This window comes from Plecotus auritus (genome assembly GCF_963455305.1).
Source record: "Plecotus auritus genome assembly, chromosome: 5".
Lineage (NCBI taxonomy): Eukaryota > Metazoa > Chordata > Mammalia > Chiroptera > Vespertilionidae > Plecotus > Plecotus auritus.
The window spans coordinates 169,407,198-169,428,364 of NC_137776.1; the positions used below are offsets into that span (position 1 = coordinate 169,407,198).

The 21,167-nt window shown below is 42.6% G+C and overlaps 1 protein-coding gene across 1 annotated transcript in view; it reads right to left on the reverse strand.

Annotated features, from left to right (window-relative positions):
- The window catches only part of LOC308248376 (uncharacterized protein), a gene marked incomplete at both ends in the record, with an annotated part of 28,120 nt that overhangs the window by 1,321 nt on the left and 5,632 nt on the right, over positions 1-21,167 (reverse strand).

Here is a 21,167-nt window from a genome sequence, read left to right on the forward strand (position 1 = left end):
TTCCTAGGTATCTTAATTTTTTTGGTGCCATGGTAAATTGGATTACTTTTTTGTTCTCTCTTTCTGTAAGTTCACTGTTGGTGTATAGAAATGCCATAGATTTCTTGGCGTTAATTTTGTATCCTGCTACCTTGCTGAATTCATTTATTAAATCTAATAATTTTTGATGGAGTCTTTAGGGTTTTCTATGTACAGTATCATGTCATCTGCGAATAAGGACAATTTTACTTCTTTTCCAATTTGGATGCCTTTTTTTATTGTTTAAAGTATTACAAAGAGTAGTACATAAGTCTCCTCCCCCCCCCATTAACATTCCCCCATTCTCCCCTAGCCCCCCCAGCACATTCCCTCACACACCCCCAGTGTCTTGCGTCCATTGGTTATGCTTATATGCATGCATATAAGTCCTTTGGTTGATCTCTTATCCTGCCCCCCCCCCAAGCCTTTCTGCTGTAATTTGACAGTCTGTTTGATGCTTCTCTGCCTCTGTATCTATCTTTTTGTTCATCAGGTTATAATATTCTTTATTATCCATAAGTGAGTGAGATCATGCAGTATTTATCTTTCACTGACTGGCTTATTTCACTTAGCATAATGCTCTCCAGTTCCATCCATGCTGCTGCATATGGTAAGAATTCCTTCTTTTTTACAGCAGCATCGTAATCCATTGTATAGATGTACCACAGTTTTCTAATCCTCTCATCTGCTGATGGGCATTTAGGCTGTTTACAAATCCTAGCTGTTGTTTGGATGCCTTTTATTTATTTATTTTTTAAAATTTATTTATTGATTACGGTGTTACATGTGTCTTTATCCCCCCATTACCCCCTCCCTGGCACCCCCGCATGCCCTCATCCCCTCTGTTGTCTGTGTCCAGTAGTTAGGCTTATATGCATGCATACAAGTCCTTTGGTTGATCTTTCTACCTTACCCCCACCCTCCCCTGCCTTCCCTCTGAGGTTTAATGGTCTGATCGATGTTTCTCTGTCTCTGGATCTATTTTTGTTCATCAGATTATGTTATTCATTATATTCCATAAATGAGTGAGATCATGTGATATTTATCTCTGCCTGGCTTATTTCACTTAGCACAATTGTCTCCAGTTCCATCCATGCTGTTGCAAATGGTAAGAACTCCTTTTTTACCACAGTAGTATTCCATTGTGTAGATGTACCACAGGCCTTTTATTTCTTCTTGTCTGATCACAATGGCTAGTACTTCCAGTACTATGTCAAACTGGAGTGGTGAGACTGGGCATCCCTGTCTTGTTCCTCTTCTTAAAGGAAATGGTTTTAGTTTTTGTCCATTGAGTATGATGTTGGCTGTGGGTTTGTCATATATGGCTTTTATTATGTTGAGGTATGATCCTTCTATTCCCACCTTGTTGAAAGTTTTTATCAAGAAAGGGTGTTGGATTTTGTCAAATGCTTTTTCTGCCTCAATTGATATGACTATGTGATTTTTATCTCTCAATTTGTTTATGTGATGTATCACGTTAATTGATTTACGGATATTGTACCATCCTTGCATCCTGGGATAAATCCTACTTGGTCATGGTGTATGATCTTTCTGATGTACTGCTGGATCCAATTTTCTAGGATTTTGTTGAGGATTTTGGCGTCTATGTTCATGAGGGATATTGCCCTGTAATTGTCTCTTGTTGTGTTGTTTTTTCTGGTTTTGGTGTTAGGGTGATGCTGGATTCATAGAATGAGCTTGGAAGTGTTCCCTCCTCTTGAATTTTTTGGAATAGTCTAAGGAAGATAGGTTTTAGTTGTTCCTTGAATGTTTGGTAAAACTCCCCTGTGAAGCCATCTGGCCCCGGGCTTTTTTTTTGCTGAAAGCTTTTTGATGACTGCTTCAATTTCTTCCATAGTTATTGGCCTATTGAGATTTTTAGAATCTTCCTGCTTGAGTTTTGGAAGATTGTATTTTTCTAGGATATGTCCATTTTCTTCAGGTTGTCTAGTTTGTTAGAATAGAGTTGTTCATAGTATTTTTTAAAACAATCCTTTGTATTTCTGTGGGGTCTGTTGTTATTTCTCCTCTTTCATTACTGATTTTTTTTTTATTTGGGTCCTCTCTCTTTGCTTCTTGGTGAGCCTGGCTAGAGGTTCATCAATCTTGTTTATCCTTTCAAAGAACCAGCTCTTGGTTTCATTGATCTTTTGTATTGTTTTTTTGGTCTCTATGTCATTCATTTCTGCTCTGATCTTTATTATCTCCTTCCTTCTGCTCACTGTGGGTTTTTCTTGTTGCTCTCTTTCTAATTCTTTGAGTTGTAGAGTTAGATGATTTATACCATTTTTTTCTTGTTTTTTTGAGGTAGGCCTGTAGACCTATAAACTTCCCTTTCAGGACTGCTTTAATTGTGTCCCATAGATTTTGGATTATTGTGTTTTTGTCATTAGTTTCCAGGATGGTTTTAATTTCTTCTTTGATCTCTTTGGTAACCCAATCATTGTTTACTAGCATGCTATTCAGCTTCCAAGTGTTTGCATTTTTTGGATTGTTTTTATTGTAGCTTATTTCTAATATTATGCCATTGTGTTCTGAGAAGATCCTTGGTATGATTTCAATCTTCTTGAATTTGGGGAGACTTTGCTTGTGACCCAATATGTGGTCTATTTTTGAAAATGTCCCATGTGCACTTGAGAAGAATGTATATTCCGTGGCTTTGGGGTGAACTGTTCTGAAGATGTCAATTAATTCCATCTGATCTAGTGACTCATTTAGGATTGCTGTTTCTTTGCTGATTTTTTGTCTAGAGGATTTATCCAGTGATGTCAGTGGTGTATTAAAGTCTCCTACTATGGTTGTATTGTTGTCAATCTCTCTCTTAATATCTTCCAGGAGTTTTTTTTTTTTTTTAATGTATTTGGGTGCTCCTGCATTGGGTGTACATATGTTTATCAGGGTTATATCCTCCTGTTGTATTGATCCCTTTAGTATTATGAAGTGGCCTTCCTTATCTCTTGTTATGGCCTTAACTTTGAGGTCTATTTTGTCAGATATAAGTATTGCTACCCCAGCTTTTTTTTCATTTCCATTTGCGTGAAAGATATTTTTCCATTCCTTCACTTTCAATCTGTGTGAGTCCCTTGTTCTAAGGTGGGTCTCTTGTGGACAGCATTATATATGGGTCATTTTTTTAATCCATTCAGCCACTCTATGTCTTTTGTTTGGAGCATTTAGTCCATTTACATTTAAAGTTATTATTGAAAGGTACTTGTTTGTAATCATTTCTATTTTTTGTGCTTGTGTTCTTTCTTACCTTTTTATTTCTTATTTTTACTTAATTTTCTTTAGCATTTCTTGCATCTCTGGCTTGGTAGTGATATACTCCCTTAGCCTTTCTTTGTCTGCGAAGCTCCTGATTTCCCTTTCAATTTTGATTGATCCCAGTCCCTTGCTTTGCAACACTTTGTATACCTCTTGCCATTCCGTTCTAGCTTGATGTGTTTCTGTTGAGAAATAACTTGATAATCTGATGGGGGATCCTTTGTAGGTAACTTTCTGTCTCTCTTTTGCAGCCTTTAAGATTCTCTCTTTGTCGTGAACATTTGCTATGGTAATTATGATGTGTCTTGGTGTGAGTCTTTTGGGATTCATTTTGCTTGTGACTCTCTGTACTTGTGCAACTTTTTTCTTCCTCATATTTGGGAAGTTTTCTATCATTATTTCTTCAAATAGATTTTCTAATCCTTGCAGCTCTTCTTGTCCTTCTGGCAGCCCTATTATACGTATGATACTTTGTTTTGCATGGTCCCAGAGCTCCCTTAGGCTCTTCTCCTACTTTTTAATTTTTTTTCTCCAGTTGCTGTTCAGATTGAGCTTGTTTCTCTCCCTTATCTTCTAGCTCACTAATTTGGTCCTCTGCTTCTTCTAGTCTACTGTTGATACCTTCCATGTTTTTGATTGTAGCTATATCACTTTTCATTTCTTCCTGATTCTTGCATAGGTTGTTGATTTTGTCATCCATCCGTTCTATGAATTGTACAACCATTACTCTGAATTCTTTTTCAGTCATGTTGCATACTTCAATTTCACTAATTTCCTTTCTTGGCCACTCCTCATTTTCTTTCTTCTGGGGATTGTGTTGTCTCCCCATTCTGACTATCACTAGAAGGTTCAAATGTCGAGTTGCGTGGACCTGGGTTGTGTGCAGTGGGAGCTTTGCACCACCCGAGTGTCACTAAAGAGCTCTGTCACTAAGACGTGTGGCTGCCGTGGGTTGGTGGAAACAAGGCTCGCCCAGAGTCAGTGTTACCTGCACTTAGTGTGGCCTCATGTACTCACCTAGAATTGGGGACCCTGCCTGCACCGTGCTGAAACAGAGACCCTGCTGGCATGTGCCAAAAATCAGAGCCCCCTAGCGTGTGCCTAGAGTCAGAGGTCCCCTGTGCCCAAGAATCAAGTATCAGAGACTCTGTTGCTTCATGTGGCCTCGTGTTGAGATTCAGGATCCCTGTGTGCATATGCACCAAGAATTAGAGTCACTGGCTCTTAGCGTGAATGCACTGGGAGTCAGGGATCCCAGGCGCATGCGATAAGAAACAGAGTCAAGTCACTGGTGCTTAGTTCTGCCTCCTGCCTGGAGAATCAGGGTCCTGGTCAGCTTGGGGTATGGGTTGCACAGTAGCACTGTGTCAGCAGGAAGTCCGCTCCTGTGCTGCAGAAAACAGACTTCCATGTGCGCTTGCCCAGAATCAAAGTTAGGTGTATTTTGTGCCCTGCATGGGCTTGGGGTTTGGTCGCCTGATTGTGATTGTGTTGCAGGGAACTGATTCCCAGTGTCCGTGTGCTCCCAGGCCCAAATTCCTGTAGCGGGGCTGCGGCCCATGCGATGGACGGGTCTGTCAGTTTCTATGGCACTACCTGCAAGCCTGAGGAGAGGGGGGGTAGGCTCTATGACTCACAGAAGTCTGCGGCGTGTCTGGATTCTTGGTGTCTGTGGTTCTACAGCTGTGGTCGCAGGTCTCTATCCCCAGTGGCTGCAGGTTCCTGGTTTGTGTCTGAGATGAGACTGGGTGGTGCTGAGGCCAGGATCTTAGTCTCAAGCATCTGTTTCTCAAGATGGTGTAGTCTCTGTGCCCGTGCTGGCCGCCATGGAGTGTCCGTGTTGGGAGCGGGGCTCCGCCATCTAAGACTGCCTGGTTTGGCAGCCCCTTGGAAACTTGCAGAATCTAACTGTCCCTAGCTCATACACACACACACACCATACACATCCACACACTCCTCTATCGCTCCCTCACTCTCTCACACTCCATTTTTATTTTTTGTGCCTGTTTTCTTTCTTAGCTTTTTATTTCTTCTTTTTACACCAGTCCCTTTAGCATTTCTTGCATTGCTGGCTTGGTGGTGATAAACTCCCTTAGCCTTTTTTTTTTTTTTTATCTGTGAAGCTCCTTATTTCCCCTTCAATTTTGAATGATAGCCTTGCTGGATAGAGTATTATTGGATTCAGTCCCTTGCTTTGCATCACTTTGTAAATTTCCTTCCATCTTTTTCTGGCCTGATGTGTTTCTGTTGAGAAATCATTTGATAATCTAATGGGATATCCCTTGTATGTAACTTTCTGTCTCTCTCTTGCAGCCATTAAGATTCTCTTTGTCCTAAACATTTGCCATCGTAATTATGATGTGTCTTGGTGTGGGTCATTTTGGGTTCATCTTGTTTGGGACTCTCTGTGCTTGTGTGACTTTTTTCTTCCCCACCTCGGGGAAGTTTTCTGACATTATCTCTTCAATAGGTTTTCTAACCCTTGTTCCTCTTCCTGTTGGTCTGGCACCCCTATGATTCATATGTTCCTTTGTTTCATGTTGTCCGATAGCTCCCTTAGGCTCTCCTCCTGTCTTTTAATTTTTTTCTCCAATTACAGTTTAGTTTGGGTGTGTTTTGCTTCCCTGTCTTCTAATTTGCTAATTCGGTCCTCCACTTCTCCTACTCTACTGTTGAAATTTTCCACGGTGTTTTTTATTGCAGCTATCTCACTCTTCATTTCTTCTTGATTCTTACATAAGTTGTCGATTTTTTCATCCATCAGGTTTATGAACTGTATGATCCTTATTCTGAATTCTTTTTCTGATATATTGCAGGACTCTGTTTCACTTAGCTGCTTTTCTGGAGATTTCTCCTTTTTTTTTTTTCCTTTGGGGATTTCTTTGTCTACCCATTTTTGACTGACCTACATGTCAAGTTGTGTGGGGGCTGATCCTTGGGTGGCAGTGGCTCCTTGCGCTGTGGTTGCTCCTTGGGCGGCTGTGGAAGAAGCTGCTCCTCAGTTCGCAGCAGCTCCTCTGGTGGGTGCTGTTCACAGCAGTGGTGTCTCCTCTGGCTCATGGGGGAGGCTGCTTGCACAGCTGCTATTTTTTTGGACAGGGGTGGGCTGATCACAAGGCTGCTGCTCCTTGGATGGGGGTGGGCTGTGTGTGGCTGCGCCTCCTTGGATGGGGGCGGGCTGTTCACGTGGCTGCAGCTTCTCGAATGGGGGTGGACTGCTCACATGGCTGCTGCTCCTTGGATTGGGGTTGGCTGCACGCTGCTGCTGTTTCTCAGATGGCGTGGGCTGCTTGTGGGGCTGCTGCTTCTTGGACAGGGGCAGGTTGCTTGCACGTTGCTCGCACAGCTGCTGTTCCTCGGATGGGGGATGGGCTGCTTGCATGGCTGCTACTCCTCGGGTCGGAGTGAGCTACATGTGCAGCTGCTGCTCCTCATACAGGGGTGGTCTGCTCACGCGGCTGCTGCTCTTCAGACAGGGGACAGGCTGCTTACACAGCTGCTGCTCCTTGGGCGGGAGTGAGCTGCACATGTGGCTTCTGCTTCTCAGACAGGGCGAGCCTCTCACCCAGCTGCTGCTTGTCAGACAGATGTAGGCTACATGTGGCTGCTGCTTCTCAGACCAGTGCAGACTGTGCAGGGCTGCCGCTCCTCAGATGTGGGCAGCCGGGAAGGGCAGAGGATCCCTGGAGAAAGGTAAAATTAAGGATCTGGTCAGGAGAGTGTCCCAGACCTCTGAGCCCAGAAGGTCAGAGGGAATCCGCACAGCACCAAGCCACATCCCTGGGGATGGAAAAATAATGTGAAAAGAAATAGAAAATAAAGCAACAAACAAAAACTAGAAAACAAAAAAGAAGGAAAAAAGAGATAACAAAATAATAATAAAAAAATAAAAATGAAAAAGTGAAATGTCGTTCCTTTGGCTGGCTTAAGATCTTAATCTTCTGTACTGTACTGTTTCTCAGGTTCCTGTTGCTGGGACTGAAGGTCTCTCTTTAGGTCAGTCCCTTGGGACTCTCAGGGACTATTTAGATTTTTTTTAATCCTTTGTACCATTCATGGTGGAATCTGGGTGTGGCTGTATTGGTTGCCTGGATACTGGAGGGAGGGGCTATCTCTTCAGGACAAAATGGCTGCCCAGGTCCCAGGCTCAGGTATGACTCAGTGCTAGACTCGTTGTCACTTCTCCTGGTTACCCCTCCTCTCCCCAGATTCCACAAGTCCGCACCTTCTTCCACACCTCAGCCATGGGTGTCTGTATCTGAAAGATCCTACGAACCAGGTTCAGTGAAGAAAGGCACAGGCCACCGAGAGGGTAAAGACTGTGCCTCTGTGCACTCCTCTCCTGCCGCACTGTGCGGTCTGGTCAGCTCCCCAGGCTGCCCTCTCTGGATTTAGCCTTTTGTGACTGTTGCTTGCAAGCTGCTGTTTAGATCTAGAATTCCCTGCTGTCCAGATGCTGTGCCTATCCCCAGGGATGTGGCTTGGTGCTGTGTGGCTTCCCTCTGACTCTTTGGGCTCAGAGGTCTGGCATACTCTCCTACCCAGATCCTTAATTTTACCTTTCTCCAGGGATCCTCTGCCCTTCCCAGGTGAAAATTGTCTCACCAGCTGAGTCTCCTTTGCCAATTCGGGTTGGATGTTATTTGTTTCAGCTTCTCATTCTACTTGCTCTGGAACAAGGTTTGGGACACGTTCATCTATTCTGCCACCATTTTGTCTCTCCTGTGGCTGATTTCTGAGTGCCCTTTGGGGAAGTGTTTGTTCAAGAGTAAGAGGGAATGAAGTCCTAGGGGACAGTGTCCCTGATTCCATTCATGCCCTGGACTGCTTTGTTCTTGGACATTGTTCCAGCTGGGAAGAAGGATTTTTCCAATTTTTGTTTTGAAATGATTTTAGAGATACAGAAAACTTAAAAAATGATATCAAGAATTCCTTGACAGGCATTGCTCAGATCTCATAATGGTTAACATTTTATTATGTTTACCATTTGTTTGTTTGTATGTACATATGTTTCAGGCTTTGATTTTCAGCAGATATACCACAGTGCATATTATTAGAAGGCATATGCTATTAATTTTTCCAATGACTAGTGTTTTCACTTATCTTCATTCACTATGTTTTATCTGCCAGGTTATCTACTGTAAAGTTACAGATTTTTATAGTTACTATAGAGGCCCAATGCACGAAATTCATGCAAAAGTAGGCCTTTCCTCCCCCCCCCCCCACCCACACTGCCAGCACCAGCTTCTCTCTGGCACCAGGGACCCAGGTTCTCTCTGGAATCCAGGACCCAGGCTTCCCTCCGGTATCCGGGACCCAGGCTTCCCTCGCAGCCCCAGCTTTGTCCGGAAGGTCATCCAGTCTAATTAGCATATTACACTATTGTTATTATAGATTTTAACTTTGTAATTAAAAGGTATAATTTATGTAGATATTTCGATACTAGTGGCCCGGTGCACAAAATTCATGCACAGTGGGGCGGTTCCCTCAGCCCAGCCTGCACCCTCTCCAATCGGGGACCCCTTGGGGGATGTCCGACTGCCGGTTTAGGCCCGAACCCGATCCCCCACAGAGATTGGGCCTAAACCGGCAGTTGGACATCCCTCTTGCAATCTGGGACCTCTGGCTCCTAACCGCTCAACTACCTGCCTGCCTGATCGCCCCTAACTGCCTCTGCCTGCCTGCCTGATTGCCCCTAACCCCTCTGCCTGCCTGCCTGATCACCCCTAACGCCTCTTCCTGCTTGCCTGATCACCCCTAACCTCTGCCTGCCTGCCTGATTGCCCCTAACTACCCTCCCCTGATGGCCTGATCTCACCCCTAACTGCTTTCCCTGCCAGCCTGATCTTGTCCCCAACTGCCTCTGCCTGCTGATCACCCCTAACTGCCCTCCTCTGCTGGCCTGGTTGTCTTTAATGACCCTCCCCTGCTGGCCTGATCTTGCCCCCAACGGCCCTCCCTGCCAGCCTGTTCTCACCCCAACTTCTCTCCCCTGCCAGCCTGATCTTGCCCCAAACTGCCCTTCTCTGCCAGCCTGATTGCCCCTAACTGCCTCTGTCTGCCTGATCACCCCTGACTGCCCTTCCTTGCAGGCCTGATCTTGCCTCCGGCTGACCTCCTCTGCCGGCCAATTTTGTTCTGATTGGTTGGTTTCTATACCAGTCAGCGTCAACAGCTCCACCTCCTAAGCAGCCAATGGCTCCTCACAGTTGACCCAGATTTGGTTCTGATTGGTCAGTTTCTATGCCAGTCAGCGTCAAAAGCTCCACCTGCTAGGCAGCCATTGGCCCCTCACACTTCACCCAGATTTAGTTCTGATTGGTCAGTTTCTATGCCAGTCAGCATCTCTGGGCCTATCAGTAGGGCCTGATCAAAAAGGCAGGGCTGATCAGCAGCCCCAGTGGAGGCCTGAAGAGAAATGGAGGCATGGCTGATGGCCAGACCCTGAGAGAAAGAGAGAGGAAAGTGCTGATCAACAGCTGCCACAGAGGCTATGGATTATACCTTGCTTCTTTCTTCAGGTCTCTCTCTCGGCCTGATTCCCAGCCCCCTCAGCAGTCAGTGCTGGGTCACCACACCTGCAGCTGCAGCAGTCAGTGCTGACTGCAGGACGGACTTCCAGTTGGTCAAGCCTCCAGTTGTTGTGGATGTGATGGACCCAGGGTTTTTATATATTAGGATTATATAAACATAACATTTTCCTTATTACAATTTCACCCACTCACTTTAATGATTCTTGTATGACAAAATTACTGCAAAGGTGGTAGTCAAATGGTGGCTCTTTATAAATTCTATCATTTCTTATATTAGTTTTATTATATAAGAAGGAACTTACCTTTATTTCCCACTCATTTGCGTGTTTTTTTTTCTTTTTGTTAATCCTTACTGGAGAATATTTTCCCAGTGAGTTGAGATGGAGTAGAAGGGAGGGAGGGAAGGAGGCAGGGAGAAGGAGAGAAGGAGGGAGGGAGGGAGCTAGAAACATCAATGAGAGACACATTGATGGTTGCCTCCTGAACATGCCCCAAGCGGGGCCAGGGATCAATCCTGCAAACCTGATACATGCCCTTGACTGGGTATCGAACCCACCACCCTTTGGTCTACTGGTGGAAGCTCTAATGACTTAGCCACACTATCCAGGGCTGCATATATTATTTCTGATTGCTTTTTTGAAATTCTTAGGATATCCTATCTAATAAAGAGGGGATATACACATTGACCATCACTCTGTGATAGTCACAGCCAATCAGGAGGGAATATGCAAATTAACATTTGCGTCCCTGCCCCGGCCACTCCGGGCCTATGGGAGATGGAGAAGTTGGGGGAGATGGATAAGTCGGGTGCCAACTCTTGAGGCTGGCTGCGGCCCTGGAGATGAAGAAGCCGCCTGCTCCATGATCCCAGGCCACAGCCAGCTGGAGGAGTCGCCCACACTGCATTCCAGGGGAGACAGAGAAGCCGCACGCCTATGGTCCAGGTGTCAGTGCCTGCGGTTGGCTGCGGCCCAGGAGACGGAGAAGCTACCCGCCTGGAAGTCCCAGGCTACAGCTACTCAGAGAAGCTGCCAGCCCTGTGGTCTAGGGTGCCAGTGCCTGCAGCCCAGGAGATAGGTTCCCTCTTCTCCCACTGCAGTCATTACTCCAATATTCCCCTTCTGAATTTCTCTCTGCTGCTGCGACCCAACTCCACTTTTCATCTGAAGGATAGGGAACAGAGAGAGCAGTGTTAAAAGCTTACATTTTTAAGCAGGTAAGATTGGTACTTAAACACATAAATGGAAAACTAGAGTTCTTAAGGTAACAAAGGCTAGAAAGGGAGGGGACAGGGACAGGGCAAGACATATTATACCCAACAATCCATGTGGGGACTGAAAACTTTGCAATGATGACAATTAGTGAAGATATGAATCAACTAAAATAGTTGACAGGGACAATTCTTCCATCTTTGAAAATATCTATATAAATTCTGTTTAAATAGATTTTCATCTGCATAATATAATACATTCTGACAAGACCTCTATCACCAATGTGGTCAGTGTTGTGCTGGTAAATGTTTAACAACTGGCTCTCAATCAAAGAAAACAAAATCCTGATTTATACTATCGGCCAATTTCTGTGGCATAAATTCTCACTCCATGGCTGATTTCAGCTGCTAATGTGATGCTACTAAATGCAGAGCTGAGGAGAAACGTGCAGTACTACACTATTATATTCCACCAGAAAGACCCAAAAGATATAAATAATGTCAAGATTCAGAACAGTAAAGTGTAGTAAATAATTGAGGAGTGGTGAATTTGGAGTATGTACCTTTGGTTTTAATGTAATTTATTCATTTTTAAGATTATATAATTTAATTTTTAATAATTAACATTTTTAACAACAAAATTTCTGAAAATTTGTGAGCCAGTAAGAGCAGGCTCCAGCACAATACAGAGTGGAGTATAATGGTTAAAGGGCATGGCTCATGGATTTGAAACAAGACTCAGCCACTTTCAGGTTTTACTGGTCAAGTTACCTGTTCTCTCTATACCTCAGTGTTCTCATCTGTGCCATTATAGTACCTACTGTATAGAGTTGTTGCAAAGATAAAATGAAATCTGTGTATGACACAGCACAGTACCTGAAACAATAATTCACTCAATTTGTTATAAACTGTTACTACCTCAAAACGTTGTTGACACAATTACTTATGCTGAAAGAATGAAATTTTATTGATGAGAAAAATACCTTATTTTGCCATCTAAATGGAGACAATCAGTTTTGCTTCCTAGGCAGTAGATGGTAATCTACTACTAGAAACTGCAAGGGGGAAAATGACCTCAATCAACAGATTGAGGCAATGTATTATTAGCTGGATCATAAAGCAGAGAGAATGCCATACATTCTGGGATATGTCTGCAGTAAGAGGCTTCACCTCAGGTATTAATTCTGATGAACTAAGCATCAGACTTAAGATGAATGTTGAGAAGGATTCTGAGGCTGCTTCTAGACTTAGCAGTAATAGAACTTTAATACATAAGCAACAGAGAGGGAATAATGGTGGCGGAATAGACAGACGTGTTCCGAGCCTTGTCCCGGAGCAGAAAGAAAGAACAGCTGAGGGTCGCACAAGGAGTGTTTGTTGGCTGGTTGGGAGACAGCTGAATTCCAGAAGGAGGTGGGGGACTGCTAAACGGGGTTCCCCTGACCTGGCAGCACCAACTGCGGCTGGGTCCCCCCCCCGCCCCCGGAGCTGCGGGCTTGGATGCGGAGTCTGCGCCATCTTGATCCGGAAAGTGGAGCTTATCGGAAGCCTGAGAATCCACAACTGCGGCACCCAAGGAACGACTGCGAGCCCCAGAACAACGCTCCCCAATTGGCGCAAACACACGGGTTCAGAGGAGCTCTACACTCCACCACAGAAAGGTCAGATTTCCCTGGGATAAGGTGAGGTCTCTGGTCCCAGCGTGAGAGAGGAACGTGCGTTTTGAGGGAGCTGGAGGACCAGGGAAGTCTGTGCCTAGAAAAATCCGTGGCTGTAGGGGCTGGCGTGATCTGTGATTGCGGAAAGGGGTCCTCAGAGCTGCTAAGAGAAGGGCACTCTAAAAAGCAACCCATTTTGATCTGAAGTGCAGGGACACCCTAAGAATTTCAGGCAGTCCAGACTTACGCGCAGCCCCTGCGTTTCCTGGGTGCCTGGGCTTACTTGCAGTCCCGGAGATCGCACAACTGGGCTTTTTCCTCTTGAAATTCTTGCTTCTGATTACTAAGCCCAATACATAGGATCACCCAGTTGGGGACACCCTGGGAGACTGCAGGGGAAAGTTGTTTTTCTGGAACCTGGGGATCGGAGCAGGGAGTGACCATCAGAGAGTCAGCTCTGAGGCAGCCCACTCCCACAAACCGGTAGTGAGTGCCACAGGGCAAGAAGGCTCTAACACTGCCTAGAGAGGCCATAGATAGACCCGGAAATCAATCCAGAAACACTTCCACCCAGGGGCTGAATCACAAATTGACTCTTGTGTAATCAAAAATAAAGGAATACGAGAAATTAAGACACACCGCCTGCTTAAAATCAGGACTGGCTTATAACACTGAAGAGCAGTGGATCGCAGGGAACTGCAATACTGTCTGGACTGAGAAACAGGCGTGCCAAACAGAAAAACAGAGGAAGTGAATGACCTTCACTACTTCACATTTTATTTTTACCTTTTATTTTTTTATTATTTTTATTTTTTTACTTTCATTTTTTTCATCTTTTAATCAAGAAACTTTTTTTTTCTTTTTTCATCACTTGATTTTACCTTTTTAATTATTACATTTTTATTTTCAATCCGTATTATTATTACTGCTATTTTATCTTTTTTTTTTTTAAAGTGTCATTTTATTTTCTCTTCATTTTATTTTGGGATTAGGGTTCTACATTCTATTTTTCTCTTTCCTTTAGCATCGTTTTACTCTATCTCAACTCTACCTTTAGGTCATCACTCTCTTCCTAACCTCCCCCTTTTCAGTGTCCTGTTTATCTTACCCTTTTACTGCTTTAGATTTTCCCTATTTTTCTGTTTACCCCTTGTTAAAATTTCACCCTACTTACATATCTAATCTCCAATCCCCTGCTCCAAGTCCACATACACCTCTCCCTTCGCTGTCTGAGCTATCCATAAACTTGTCCTTCTCTCTGTCCTTTTGTTGTTGTTTGCTTGAATTTAGATTATATCAAATTTTTATATTTTTTTGTGAGATTGTTTTGCTTATTCTTCTTTTGTTTATTTTTTTGTTTTTTTTTGTGCTTCAGCTTTCCCTTGCCTCACTCCATATTAGTTGGTGTTGCAGTTTGTACTAATCCCCAGGCACTTGTTGCTGGCATTTGCTGGGATTAGTGATTGTTGTATTTGAGTTTTATCCCCAATATATATAGTCTGTTCCCCTTTCTCTCTTAGTCACTTTCTTGTCTCTCTTACTTTTTTTTTCTTTACTTTCCCTTTTCCCAATTTCATTTTCACACTCCTTTTTTCTTTTTTTCTTTCTTTCTTTCTTTTTTCCTCTTCTTCTTTCTCTCCTATCACCTAATTTGCCTTTCTCTGGTGATCACCTTTATTGGAGGTTATTAATATCGTGAATACATTCCTGTTCAGTGCCTTGTGAGTTGTACCTGGTAGTGCTGTATTTTGTGCCTTTAAATCAACCCAGGAGAGAGAGAACAACATAACCAGACACCCAGAGAAGAGAGACCATGGGGAGACAAAGACACAGCCCGCATATGAAAGAAAAGCAGGCATCACCAGAAAAGGAAGTAAACGAAATGGAGGCAAGCAACCTTCCAGAAAAAGAATTCAGAGAAATGGTCATAAGGTGGCTGAAAAGAATGGAAGACAAATTCGACAATATGAGCAAGAACCAAGAGGAAATGAAGAAGAACCAAGAAGAAATGAAAAATGACATCGCTGCTATAAAGAACTCAATAGAAAGCATCAAGAGTAGACTAGAAGAAGCAGAGGACCGCATCAGTGAGTTAGAAGACAAGATGGAAAAAAATACCCAAGTAGAGCAATTTCTAGAAAAAAAAATTAAAAGGCAGGAGGAGAGGCTAAGGGAACTTTGGGACAACATGAAACAAAACAACATCCGCATAATAGGGTTTCCAGAAGGAAAGGAAGGTGAGCAAGGAATAGAAAACCTCTTTGAAGAAATAATGACAGAAAATTTCCCTGATATAGGGAAGAAAAAACCCACACAAATCCAAGAAGCTCACAGAGTCCCAAGCAAAATGAACCCCAAAAGACCGACGCCAAGGCACATTATAATTAAATTGGCAAACACCAACGACAAAGTTAGAATCTTAAAAGCAGCAAGAGAGAGACAGAAAGTTACATACAAAGGAACCCCCATCAGACTAGCAACTGATTTCTCAACAGAAACTCATCAGGCCAGAAGGGAATGGAATGAAATATACAAAGTCATGCAAAGGAAGGGTCTGAATCCATGAATACTGTACCCAGCAAGGCTATCAATCAAAATTGAAGGTGAAATCAGGAGCTTCACAGACAAAAAAGGACTAAGGGAATTTATTACCACCAAACCAGCAATGCAAGAAATGCTAAAGGGTCTTCTGTAAAAAAAAAAAAGAAAAGAAAGAAAGAAAGAGGAAGCGAACAAGTAACACAGGGGTAAAGAATAGGAATGGCGACAAATAAGTACCTATCATTAATAACTTTAAATGTAAATGGATTAAATGCCCCAATCAAAAGACATAGGGTAACGGATTGGATAAGAAAACACGACCCATATATCTGCTGTCTACAAGAAACCCACCTCAGAAAAAAAGACGCACACAGACTGAGGGTGAAGGGATGGAAAAAGGTTTTCCAGGCAAATGGAACTGAAAAAAAAGCTGGGGTAGCAATACTTATTTCTGACAAATTAGACCTCAAACTGAAGGACATAACAAGAGATAAGGAAGGCCATTTCATAATATTAAAGGGAGCAATCCAACAAGAAGAAATAACTCTGGTAAACATATATGCACCCAATACAGGAGCACCCAAATACATAAAAAAACTCCTGGAGGATATCAAGGGAGAGATTGACAGCAATACAATCATAGTAGGACACTTTAATACCCCACTATCACCATTGGACAAATCCTCTAAACAAAAAATCAGCAAAGAAACAGCAATCCTAAATGACTCACTAGACCAGATGGAATTAATTGACATCTTCAGAACATTTCACCCCAAAGCCACAGAATATACATTCTTCTCAAGTGCACATGGGTCATTTTCAAAGATAGACCATATGTTGGGACATAGGCAAAGTCTCTTCAAATTCAAGAAGATAGAAATCATATCAAGCATCTTCTCAGACCACAGTGGCATAAAACTGGAAATCAACTACAATAAAAACACCCCAAGGAAATCAAACACATGGAGACTTAACAGCATGCTATTAAACCATGACTGGGTTACCAGAGAAATCAAAGAAGAAATAAAAAACATTATGGCAACAAATGACAATGTAAACACTACAATCCAAAATCTATGGGACACAGCGAAAGCAGTCTTGAGAGGGAAGTTCATAGCTCTACAAGCCTAATGCAACAAACAAGAAACAGGGGTAATAAATTACCTAACCCAACAACTCAAAGAGTTAGAAAAAGAGCAACAAGAAAAGCCCAGTGTAAGCAGAAGGAAGGAAATAATAAAGATCAGAGCACAGATAAACGACATAGAGACCAAAGAAACAATACAAAAGATCAACAAAACCAAGAGCTGGTTCTTTGAAAGGATAAACAAGATTGATGAACCTCTAGCCAGGCTCACCAAGAAGCAAAGAGAGAGGACCCAAATAAACAAGATCAGAAATGAAAGAGGTGAAATAACAACAGATCCCGCCGAAATACAAAGGATTGTTAAAAAATACTACGAACAACTCTATTCCAACAAACTGGACAACCTGGAGGAAATGGACATATTCCTAGAAAAATATAACCTTCCAAAACTCAATCAGGAAGAATCTAAACAGCTCAACATGCCAATAACTATGGAAGAAATTGAAGCAGTCATCAAAGAGCTTCCGGCAAACAAAAGCCCGGGGCCAGACGGCTTCACAGGAGAGTTCTACCAAACATTCAAGGAAGAACTAAAACCTATCCTCCTCAGACTATTCCAAAAAATTCAAGAGGAAGGAACACTTCCAAGCTCCTTCTATGAAGCCAGCATCACCCTAATACCAAAACCAGATAAAGACAACACAATGAAGGAGAATTACAGGCCAATATCCCTCATGAATGTAGATGCCAAAATCCTCAACAAAATTCTAGCAAATCAGATCAAGCACTACATCAGAAAGATCATACACCATGACCAAGTAGGGTTTATCCCAGGAATACAAGGATGGTTCAATATCCGCAAATCAATAAATGTGATACATCACATAAACAAATTGAGAGATAAAAATCACATAGTCATATCAATTGATGCAGAAAAAGCATTTGACAAAATCCAACACCCTTTCTTGATAAAAACTCTCAACAAGGTGGGAATAGAAGGATCATACCTCAACATAATAAAAGCTATATATGATAAACCCACAGCTAACATCATACTCAATGGGCAAAAACTAAAACCATTTCCCCTAAGAACAGGAACAAGACAGGGATGCCCACTCTCACCACTCCTGTTTGACATAGTACTGGAAGTATTAGCCACTGCAATTAGACAAGAAGAAGAAATAAAAGGCATCCAAATTGGAAAAGAAGAAGTAAAGCTGTCCTTATTTGCAGATGACATGATATTGTACATAAAAAACCCAAAAGACTCCATCAAAAAACTAACAGACGTAATAAATGAATTCGGCAATGTAGCAGGATACAAAATTAACACCAAGAAATCTATGGCATTTCTATACACCAACAGTGAACTTACAGAAAGAGAGACTAAAAAAGCAATCCCATTTTCCATCGCACCAAAAAAATTAAGATACTTAGGAATAAATCTAACCAAGGAGGTAAAAGACCTATATGCGGAAAACTACAGGACACTGAAAAAAGAGATAGAGGAAGTTGTAAACAGATGGAAGAACATACCATGTTCATGGATTGGTAGAATCAACATCATCAAAATGTCCATACTACCCAAAGCAACCTATAGATTCAATGCACTCCCCATTAAAATACCAATGGCGTATTTCACAGACCTAGAAAGAACTCTCCAAAAATTCATCTGGAATAAAAAAAGACCCCGAATAGCCACAGCAATCCTGAGAAAGAAGAATAAAGTAGGAGGGATCTCAATACCAGATTTCAAGCTGTATTACAAAGCCACTGTCCTCAAAACAGCCTGGTACTGGCACAAGAACAGACATATAGATCAATGGAACAGAATAGAGAATCCAGATATCGACCCAAACCAATATGCGCATTTAATATTTGACAAAGGAGGCAAGAGCATACAATGGAGTCAAGACAGTCTCTTTAATAAATGGTGTTGGGAAAATTGGACGGATACATGCAAAAAAATGAAACTAGATCACCAACTTACACCATACACAAAAATAAACTCAAAATGGATACAGGACTTAAATATAAGATGGGAAACCATAAAAATACTGGAGGAATCCACAGGCAGCAAAATCTCAGACATATGCCAAAAGAACTTTTTCACTGATACTGCCCCTAGGGCAATGGAAGCCAAAGAGAAAATAAACAAATGGGACTACATCAAAATAAAAAGCTTTTTCACAGCAAAAGAAACCATCAACAAAACAACAAGAAACCCCACTGTATGGGAGAACATATTTGCAAATGTTATCACTGATAAAGGTTTAATCTCCAACATCTACAGGCAGCTTATACAACTTAATAAAAGGAAGATAAAGGATCCAATAAAAAAATGGGCAACAGACCTAAATAGAATCTTTTCGAAAGAAGACAGAAGGAAGGCCAAGAGACACATGAAAACATGCTCAAAGTCACTAATTATCTGAGAGATGCAAATCAAAACGACAATGCGATACCATCTCACACCTGTCAGAATGGCTATCATCAACAAATCAACAAACGACAAGTGTTGGCGAGGATGCGGAGAATGGGGAACCCTCGTGCACTGCTGGTGGGAATGCAGACTGGTGCAGCCACTGTGGAGAACAGTATGGAGTTTCCTCAAAAAAACTGAAAATGGAACTCCCATTTGACCCAGTAATCCCACTCCTGGGAATATATCCTAAGAAACTAGAAACACCAATCAGAAAGGATATATGCACCCCTATGTTCATAGCAGCACAATTTACCATAGCTAAGATTTGGAAACAGCCTAAGTGCCCGTCAGCAGATGACTGGATCAGAAAACTATGGTACATCTACACAATGGAATACTATGCTGCCATAAAAAAGAAGGAATTACTACCATTTGTAGGCACCTGGATGGAATTAGAGAACATTATGCTAAGTGAAATAAGCCAGTCAATGAAAGAAAAATACCACATGATCTCACTCATTTGGGGATAATGAAAAACATTTATAAACTGATGAACAAAAAGATAGATACAGAGGCAGTAAAGCATCAAACAGACTGTCAAATTACAGCAGTAAGGTTAGTGAGAGGTGGGGGAAATAAGAGATCAACTGAAGGACTTATATGCATGTATATAAGAGTAACCAATGGATGCAAAACATTGGGGGGTGAGGCATGTATTGGAGTGGGGTGGGGGGGCAATGGTAAGATATGTACACATATAATACCTTAATTAAAAAATAAATAAATTAATTAATTAATTAAAAAAAATACATAAGCAACAGTTACTATGGTTAATGATGGCGAGAAAAAACACACCATGATCTATACTAATAAAAGGGTAATATGCTAATTAGACTGGATGTCTTCTGGACAACCATCCGCACATCCTTCCTGACAAAGCTGGGCCCGAGCAAAGCCGCCTGCCGGCAGTACTGGGCACCAGCACCTGCTGGCTGCTGCCTGAGAGAGGGAGAACTCGCCCACCCCTCAGTCCTGGACACCAGCACCTGCGGCTGGCTGTTGCCCAGGAGACAGAGATGCCACCCATGTTGCGAACCCAGGCACCAGTGCCTGTGGCGGAGGCCTGGGCGAAGCCACCTGCCCACCATCCCCTGCAGCTACAGCTGGCCCGGGCGAAGCCGGCCTGGGTCCCAGGTGCCTATGGCTGACCAGAGGGAGGGAAACCCGGGTCCCGGGTGCCTGTGGCCAGCTGGAGGAGGGAATCCTGGGTCCCAAGTGCAGGGCCGAGGCAGAGGTAGTTAGGGGCAAGCAAATAAGCAGGGGAGCAGTTAGGGATGATCAGGTTGGCAGGCAGAAGCAGTTAGGGGCAATCAGGCAGGCAGGCGAGCAGTTAGGAGCAAGCAGTTCTGGATTGTGAGAGGGATGTCTGACTGTCAGTTATCCCCTGAGGGGTCCCAAATTGGAGAGGGTGCAGGCTGGGCTGAGGGACACCCCCCCCCAACTGCATGAATTTCGTGCACTGGGCCACTAGTATTCCCGTAAGTGGGATCATTAGGTCAGAAGGCAGTTCCTTTTTTAATTTTTTGAGGAAACTCCATACTGTTTTCCACAGTGGCTGCACCAGTCTGCATTCCCATAAATAGTGAACTAGAATTTCCTTTTCTACACATCCTCACCAGTACTTGTTTGCTGATTTATCAATGATAACTATTTTGGCAGGTGTAAAGTTATATCTCCTTATCATTTTAATTTTCATCTCTCTGATCATTAAAGATGTTGAGCATCTTTTCATATGTCTATTGGCCATATGTATATCCTCTTTGGAGAAGTGTCTTTTCAGGTCCTTTGCTCAATTTTAACTGATTGTTTGTGTTCATGGTGTTGAGCTGTAGGTGTTCTTTATATAGTTGGGAAATTAACCCCTTATCAGATGAATCATTGGCAAATATGTTCCCCCACACAGTGGGTTCCCTTTTCATTATGTTGATGGTTTATTTTGCTGTGCTGAAGCTTTTTAGTTTGATTTTCTCATTTGTTTATTCTTTTCCTTGTTCATTTTGCCCTAGAAGATATATTAGCAAAAAATTTGCTATGAGAGATATGTGAGATTTTATTGTCTATGTTTTCTTCTATGATTTTTATGGTTTTGGACTTACATTAAAGTCTTTTATCCATTTTGAGTTTATTCTTGTGTCTGGTGTAAGTTGGTCGTCTAGTTTCATTTTTTTTTTTTGCATGTACCTGTCCAGTTTTCCCAACACTATTTGTTGAAGAGACTGTCTTTATTCCATTGTATGCTCTTGCCTCCTTTGTTAAATACTAATTGACCATAAATATGTGGGTCAAGTTTTGGACTCTCTGTTCTGTTCCATTGATCTATATGCCTCTTCTTATGTGAGTACAGCTGCTTTGAATACTATGGCCTTATAGT